Source organism: Ischnura elegans, chromosome 8, assembly GCF_921293095.1.
Source record: "Ischnura elegans chromosome 8, ioIscEleg1.1, whole genome shotgun sequence".
Lineage (NCBI taxonomy): Eukaryota > Metazoa > Arthropoda > Insecta > Odonata > Coenagrionidae > Ischnura > Ischnura elegans.
This window is the reverse complement of record NC_060253.1, coordinates 115107353-115116658: the sequence shown is the minus strand read 5'-3', so window position 1 is coordinate 115116658 and position 9306 is coordinate 115107353. Positions and strand designations below refer to the sequence as shown.

At 38.8% G+C, this 9306-nt stretch overlaps 1 long non-coding RNA gene across 1 annotated transcript; it reads right to left on the bottom strand.

Moving 5' to 3' along the window:
• Positions 1 to 5963: 5963 nt before the first annotated feature.
• Positions 5964 to 7981, bottom strand: LOC124163571. Its single transcript, XR_006865807.1, has 3 exons — positions 7949 to 7981; positions 6481 to 6713; positions 5964 to 6050 (listed from the first exon to the last, which is right to left on the bottom strand). It is a non-coding gene; the product is annotated as an uncharacterized LOC124163571 (long non-coding RNA).
• Positions 7982 to 9306: the final 1325 nt, after the last annotated feature.

The following is a 9306-nucleotide window of genomic DNA, read 5'->3' as shown; positions in this document are numbered from 1 at the left end:
CCCCGTTGCTCAAGCGGCGCAGCCGCTGTAGACTCCACCCATCTCAACTCACACTCAATCCCTGGGCGGCGAAGCCGCCCTCCAGCGAGGAACGGCGAAGCCGTTTCGAGGAATGAGTGGGGCGCCTCCCTACCCCCTGGCCGGCGAAGCCGGCCCCTAGCTGAGGTGAGATTATTCGAACTTTAATAGTCTTCGAGCGACCACAAAGGTAGACGGCGAAGCCGGAACCGGGGTTTTTAAGGGGCGGAGCCCCTTAACGAGCGCGCGGAGCGTGCGAGTCCTATCTATATACAGCCCTTGAGGTAACTGACTCACTCATGGATACAAATTCCCGACCACTTCCAGAAGTGCTGGAGAGCTGAAATTTGGCACGCGTGCGGGGAACCCGAAATGATCCGGAGGAAAAATCCGAAAACCGGAAGTTTCCGCCACGTGTCGTCGCTAGGACGACAAAATGGCCGAAATCGGGCTTTTTTCGGGGACAGTCTTTCGGTTTTTATTTTACTGCGTGCGAATCGTGTGTGCCACACGGATCGCTAATGCATTTCCTGAAAGCTGACAAACGTAAGCACGTAATTACGTAATGTTGTTAATTACTTTTTAAGAAAATTGCAGCCAAAATGGCGTCCAAATATTCGTTTTTCGAATAAAATTTCATAACTTCCGCTCCCTTCGACTTAATTTAAGGTATAGGATAACGAAAATGATTATTATATATGCTAATAACATCGTCTACGAAATGAAGGTAACAATTTTCTTTCGTCGTCCTTGGTTACTCAGAAAAAAATTAAAATATTCCGAAAATCACCGAAAATTACGATTTCCAACAGACTAATAGAAGATTATGTCAATTTTAACCTTACCGATTTCTTTCAAACTTTGTAGTTACATACACTTCTTTATTGTCTTTCAGAAAACATGAACGTTTAATAAATGATTCAATATATTTATCCGCGAAAAAATAAAAATGGCGGGCACTACTCACTTTTTTTGGGGACTGGTTTGCTTTTTATTGTATTACTCTCGAAATATGGATGTCATAAGGCACACTTCTGTTAGAAATGACAGTAAATGAATGTGACCATATAGTATCGTCAACTTTAAACCCCCCGAAACCCCCTAAAAAATTAAAATTTTCATATAAGTAGCCTTTTCGGGTGCTTATCGTCACAATTCCGCCGCTTCTCCAATCCTTACCACTCATCGCTACGGAATTGATGTGGACGATTGATGACCGCTGGCAGTAAAAACCTATAAACCCCCGGTAAACCCTCATACACCCCCCCAAAAAATAAAATTTTGCATATAAGTCTACTTTTTGGGTACTTTACGTGACTATTCCACCGCCCCCAACGACTCATCCCCACGGAATTTATGTAAATGGATGGTGACCTCCAGGAGTACACACATTTAAACCCCCGGTATCCCCCTGAAAATCCCTCCCAAACGTAAAATGTGTCATTTAGTCTCCTATTTGGGTACTTCTCGCAAACATTACGCCACACTACCCGTCCCCTCTGAGGTCTAGGTCCGGAATATTAGGTGAGGGCGAGCAACCGTAAACCATACGGGAAAAAATACCAGAAACCCCCGATCACCTCCTGGAACATCGCTAAAAAAATTAATGAATTTTAAAGTCGCCTTTCCGAGTAGTTTTCGTCACAATTTAACCGGTGCCCCTACCACTTATTAAAACCCCCGAAAACCCCGTGAAACCTCCCAAAAAATTTCTAACAAATCGCCTCTCCAGGTAAAAGAATCGTCAGACCACTGTTCCGGACCCCTACGACTTAACGGCACGGAATTTATGAGAACGATTTGTGACCACTGGTTTAACACAAGTATAAACCCCCCGGTATTCCGTTGGAACCCCCGCAAAAAATGAAAAACGTGCCATTAAGTCTTCTTTTATGGGTACTTGTCGCCACTATTACTCCGCATTGCACTACCCTTTACAATCATCGCTACGTGATCACTGTGGACGATTAGTGACCGCATGCATGACACATTAAAACCCCCGAATCCCCTTGGGCACCCCTCTCGGTGGAGAAGAGCATTAATGAGGACTAAGCGGAGCAGCCGCGGGGGGGCTCCTCGACCCCAAGGCGGCGAAGCCGCCCCACAACGATGAACGGCGAAGCCGTTCCGAGGAGTGACTGGCGTAGGCGAGGGGGAGCTTCAGTAACCCTCGGGCGGCGAAGCCGCCCTGCCGTTCAAGCGGCGCAGCCGCTGTAGACTCCACCCATCTCAACTCACACTCAACCCCTGGGCGGCGAAGTCGCCCTCCAGCGAGGAACGGCGAAGCCGTTTCGAGGAATGAGTGGGGCGCCTCCCTACCCCCTGGCCGGCGAAGCCGGCCCCTAGCTGAGGTGAGATTATTCGAACTTTAAAAGTCTTCGAGCGACCACAAATGTAGACGGCGAAGCCGGAACCGGGGTTTTTAAGGGGCTGAGCCCCTTAACGAGCGCGCGGAGCGTGCGAGTCCCATCTATATACAGCCCTTGTGGTGACTGACTGATGGATACAAATTCCCGACCACTTCTAGAAGTGCTGGAGAGCTGAAATTTGGCACGCGTGCGGGGATTCCGAAATGATCCGGAGGAAAAATCCGAAAACCGGAAGTTTTCGCCACGTGTCGTCGCTAGGACGACAAAATGGCCGAAATCGGGCTTTTTCCGGTGACCGTCTTTCGGTTTTTATTTTACTGCGCGCGAACCGTGCGTGCCACACGAGTCGTTAATGCATTTTTTGAAAGCTGATAAACGTAGGCACGTAATTAAGTAAATTTATTAGTTTCTATTTCAGAAAGTTACAGCTAAAATGGCGCCCAAAAATTGATTTTTCGAAAATAATATCAAACTTTCCCCTCCCCTCGACTTAATTTAAGGTGTTGGATAACGAAAATGATTATTATATATGCTCATCACTTCGTCTACGAAATGTAGGTAACAATTTTCTTTCATCGTGCTTGGTTACTCAGAAAAAAATTAAAGTATTCCGAAAATCACCGAAAATTACGATTTCCAAAAGATTAACAGAAGGTTTTGTCAATTTTTGACCGACTGATTTCTTTCAAACTTTGTAGTTACATACAACTATGAATTGTCTTTCAGAAAACATAAACATCTAGTAAATGATTTAATGGATTTAAACGCAAAAAAATAAAAATGGCGGGCACTACTCACTTTTTTCGGGGACTGGTTTCCTTTTTTTTTTTATTACTCCTGAAATATGGAGTTCATACTGTTAGATATGACAGCAAATGAATGTGACCATATGGTATCGTCATATTTAAACCCCCCGAAACCCTCTAAAAATTAAAATTTGCATATAAGTAGCCTTTTCGGGTATTTTTCGTCACGATTCCGCCACTATCCCAAGCCTTGCCACTCATCACTACGGTATTGATGTCGACGACTGATGATCCCTGGTAGGACAAACCTATAAACCCCCGGTAAACCCACATACACCCCCCTAAAAATAAAATTTTGCATATTACTCTACTTTTTGGGTACTCTTCGTGAGTATACCACCGCCCCCAACGATTCATCCCCACGGAAATTATTTGAACGGATGGTGACCACCTGGAATACACACATAAACCCCCGGAATCCCCCTGAAATACCCCCCAAATGTAAAATGTGCCATTAAGTCTCCCATTTGGGAACTTCTCTCAAACATTACGCCGCACTTCCCGTCCCCTCTGAGCTCTAGATCCGGAATATTTGGTGAGGGCGACCCACCGTAAACCATACGGGAAAAATACCAGAAAACCCCCGATCACCTCCTGGAACATCACCAAAAAAAATCCTCAATCCCAAGGCGGCGAAGCCGAAGAAGGAGTAACTGGCGTAGGCGAGGAGGAGCTTCAGTAACCCTTGGGCGGCGAAGCCGCCCCGATGTTCAAGCGGCGCAGAAGCTGTGGACTCCCCTCAAACGAAAAACGGTGAAACAGCTCCGAAATGCCTTCGCCCTCTGGGCGGCTATGGCGACCTTAGACGAGGAACGGCGAAGCCGTTCCGAGTATTAAGCGGGGAAGCCCCGGGGGGGCACACTGAACCTACCCCCTGGCCGGCGAAGCCGGCCCCTAGCTGAGGTGAGATTATTCGAACTTTAAAAGTCTTCGAGCGAACACAAATATAGACGGCGAAGCCGGAACCGGGGTTTTTAAGGGGCGGAGCCCCTTAACGAGCGCGCGGAGCGTGCGAGTGAAATGTATACAACTGTATGAAATGTATACAATTGTATGAAATGTATACAAATGTATGAAACGTATACAATTGTATGAAATGTATACAATTGTATACAGTGTATGAAAATGTGTAAATTGTATACACTGTATACAATTGTATGAAGCCAAATTTGTATACAATGTACACATTTTGTATACAATTGTGTACAGTTTTATACAGGAAATCCTGTATAAAATTGTATACATTTGTATTTAGAACTTTAGCTTCCTGTGATGAACAATGTTAGCTGATGGACTCTTCAGTGAGCTGGCAATTAGATTACTCTTTTGAGTTCTTAATTTGTGTTCCCATTGATAATTGGTGATACCTTTATCTTCTTGTTGGTGGACAATATTAGTTCATCGACTCTTCAGTGAGCTGGCAATTGAAATATTGTTCTGAGTTCTTTATGTGTGTTAACATTGATCCCAGATAGCATGCTAAACTTGCTGCAAGCTTGTCACGATATAGTTGTAAGTTTGCAGAAAGCTTGTCATGACAAGCCTGCAAGCTTGAATCAAACCGCCTTGTTATGCTTTTTCAAACATGCAGCACACTTGTCGCATCAAACTTGCAGCAAACTTGTCGCATCAAACTTGTCACATCACACCTGCTGAAAATGTGTAGTGTCACATTGCTACATACTAGGAAAACTAGTTCCACACCTACCATTTCTGTAGTGACACTTGCTGAGGAAAAACTGACTTAAAATTTCTGCTTTTAAAATGCTCTCCTAAATAATGATTAATTTAGAACAACAAAATTTAAAATTTTCCACTCTATCAATTGTTAGTCATTTCACATGCACAGAATTTGGGAGCTAAATTTATTTAATAAAATGGGCAACAAATAAATGCTGAAGAATTTATTTTTCTCATTAATTATGTACATGCTGAGGCAGCGGTGGACATACCGAAAGTAGATATCTAGTCATCGATAGTTAATCATTATTAATGAAGTGAGTGAAATACTTACAAACTGAATAGGAAACATCAAAGACAGAAACACTTTAAAAAATTTATGACCCCCTAGGCCACACATGGTAATAACTAAAATACAGAAATCTTCAAAAGGTAAAAACATATTGCTCGAATTTCATCAAAACATTCACAAGTATGCTGATTGGCTGTGAGAATGTAAAATTAATACTTCATTCTTTTGAATTCTTGTTTAGTTATGGGAGTACAAGGTTGCGCATGGAACTTACATGGTTACATACTTATAGATCGTTACTGATGAACTTATTAAGCAAAATTATTGTCTTCATCAGCCTGATCCTCAGTCTGTTTATCCTGCCAATCCCTGAAGAGAAAATAGTAATTACTCCATGTGAAATGATATATCATGGAACATTATAGTGTATACCTATTGTAAGAGGGAATGGAAAATATGAAGAAAATGTCTGGGATGATCGAATTAGTGTGGCATAGAAATGAGAAGCAACTACTTACTATCTTATTTTCCCGACTTTAGCCTGGTTGAGCCAATTACTCAGACACCCTTCCAGCTCCACATCTGATGCATCACGGTCGACCCTTCTGCATACACCTATAAAATTATAAAAAACATTGTTAATATCACTTAATGTAATAAGTTAAAAGTTCATTTCAATGATCAATTATTATAATAATCTTAGAATATCTAGTTGGATGCACTCACAAAAAATAACAGGACACACTGGAGTGCTATAAAATGATTTCTTAACCGAATTCTTCTGAAGTTTGCCTGTAAGGGCTTACAGCTCTGCTACATTGTCATTCTAAGACGACGCAACATATTTTGTAGAAGTGCTCATTCAACTGCTACCAAACATTGCATCTAGAGATAAAAAAGACCAAATCAATGAAGAGTTAACAGCTAATACAAGAATAATAAAAATCATGTTTCAGCCAGAAGAAAAATTCACCAATGAAATTAACACAGTTGTCATGGTTAGTATGCACATGTAGTATGTGTGCACAAGTGCATATGAAATAACAAAAATCCAATCATACCATAATTTTTTAATATTTCATTGGACATTAATCCATACCCACTTCAAAATTATGTTGTACTTGAGTATTTTTATAGCAGTTGGAATTCCAAGCACCTACGAATGTCTGGCGAGCTCAAGATATACTTCTGAAACTTTCTTACTAATGAAACTCTTATGAAACTTTCTTACAAAAACTTAATTGTTCTTTCATTTAAAAAATCATACATTATTTGAATCAGGATGGCAGCACACAAATTATCATTATTCACTTACCACCTTTGGCTCAAATGAGGGATCTTCACTTATCCTACGGCAGAGTTTGATGAAATCCTCATCTGATGTCAATGGCAATTGGCTGAATTTCATCTCCTCCACAGCAGCACCCTTTTGCTTTGGGTCACAAGCCAATAAAGCACCTACTTTCCTCTCCAAGTGAGAAAACCCAGGTGCCATTCCTCCCATCCACATGAGGCACTGGCTATTATGTTGTTTTAATTTACTGCAGCCTGTAAATATAAAATTGTTATAAATACACTAATACCAATTGATTTGCTTACATTATACTTCCTTAGCAGACTTGGTACTTAATCATCATAAATCCTGCCTACATGCTTATCAAACAGGTGATAACCATAGATTTTAATATACCACTAATTTTTCTATCAACAAACACGAGTAATTGATTACATAACACAAATTTTAAGGATTGCAATCTTATTGTACAGAAACAACTTAGAAACGTGTTACTTATGCCCTTGAGTGCAATATGTAATAATAATAATATCTTTATTGTTCCATGGGTCAAACATGTGACCTAGAACATTGTCAGGGAGACATAGAACAGACATAGAACATGTGACATAGAACATCAAAACATACATGTTGTCATACACTATCAGACAAGAATTCATTTACATTATAATAACCCTTAGGCTGTAAAATTTTTTTAAATTCTGTCTTAAAAACATTAATATTTGAAATATGTTTTATACTCGTAGGCAATTTGTTAAAAATAAGCGAGGCAGAGTGATGTGGACCTCTTTTGGCACATAATTGTTGTAAAATATGTATATTTTCACTCCCACGGGTCAGATAGGCATGAACCGAGGAGTTTGGTAAAAATAAGGTAGGGTTCTTTTTTACAAATAATGCACAGTAAAAAATGTACATACTTGGTAGTGTCATTATATTATATTTTAGAAATAATGGCTTTCCAGGAGACCTGATGGACACATTTGCCATAACTTTCAAGGCTCTTTTTTGCATAGAGAATGCTCTAGCAGCAGCACTTGTGTTTCCCCATAAAACTACACAATACGCCAAGTGGATTGTCTGTTAAAATGTACTAAAGCACAAATCAATGCCTAAATTATAACGATCGGAGAGAGTTCAACTGATGGCTATGTTTAGAACAGCTTATTAATTGCTATTATTCCTCGACATATTCCAAATAGTTACTCATTTTCAAGATAAATCATTCATAAATGAGTTAATTGAGGTTGAGACTAATGTCATAAAGAACTGTTAACAAAGTGGATTCTACTGCGAGAACCCTGATATTTCAACTTTAACCGTCTGAATGGATTCTTTTCACTATGCCAGCGAAAGTAAAGACCATGCTAAATTGTAATTACCCTGAGAATAAAATAATGAGTAATCTTAAATAATTAATGGATAGTAATTGGCGGTTCATTAATCATACATAAGTATCGAATGGAAAAAAAATGTTCCATTTACTTACATTAACATGCAGCACAGCAGAGATGGGTTGATGCTGACAATGGCAACTTCTTAAATCTCTTCGTGACGCTAAAAGCCACTGCCACTGTTTCCGGGAATTCAAAAACTTATTCAGGCGTTGATTCAATTGTGCATGAAACAGTATTCTTTCAATCCCTTTTTGTCAGTATTCACTACGAAGCACGGATTATTTTCTTCTTCCATAGCATACTTCAACGTATATTTGCTACTAATCAATATTTTTCATCACAGCTAAATTCGCCATCACAAAATAACGGTAACAAAAGATGGGCAAAGAAATCGATTGTACGTAATAATCGATTATTTGCTTTCGATTATTGCGATTATTGAATCGATTATGGACATCCGATTATTTTGCATAATCGATTATTTGAATATAATCGGCGGGAATAAGAAGCGTGCTCACTTGCGAGATTTTATGCGAGAAATTATTTTTTTACATTTTCACCCCTTCTATAGTTTCAGAACAACAAATGAATGCTATTTTGAAGTTTACTATTGTTTATAACAATTAACTAAGTTTAAACAAAGTTAGCAACAATGCTAATAACATTTACCAGCATTAACGATTTCTACATACCTTACGGGTTACAAAACAGCAAATTAATAACTTATTAATCTACATTGTTCATAAGAAAATGTAAAGTTTAAATAAAGCTAGCAACTTTTAAAAATGTAACAATTTCCGCATGTTGTATGGTTGAGAAGAGTTGGCTGAGCCTTTTTGTTGATTATAACAATTACTTAAATGTAAACAAATTTAGCAACTTTTACAAAAATTAAGAATTCCCACATTTTATACGGTTGAGAAACGTGGAATGAGTGATACTCTTATTCTATTATGTTTATAACGATTACTAATGTTTAAACCAAGTTAGCAACAATTTTAGAAACATTTTCAAAATATTACAATTTCTTTAATTTAATTCGGTTAACCAACAATAAAGGAATGGTTTATTGGAACTCTTTGGTGTTTATAATAATTTCTTAAGTTTAAAAATAATTAGCAACAATTTTAACACCATTTTTTAAAGTAAAAATGCGTTACGGTGTAAAGAATAGAAAATGAGCATAGTTGTGGTGCTTTAACTCCCAAACCCAGATATTTACACATTGATGTACGCATACCTTTACATTGTATAAAATGTACAAATTTTATAAAGCCTACACAACTGTATAAATTTTCATAAAATGTATAAAATTTATACAAAGTACACATTTTATACAGCTTTATACAAATTCATACAAAATTTGCACATTGTACACATTCTGTATAAAATTGTATACATAGTACAATTTACACATTTTATGCATTCTATACAGCTGTATACAATTGTA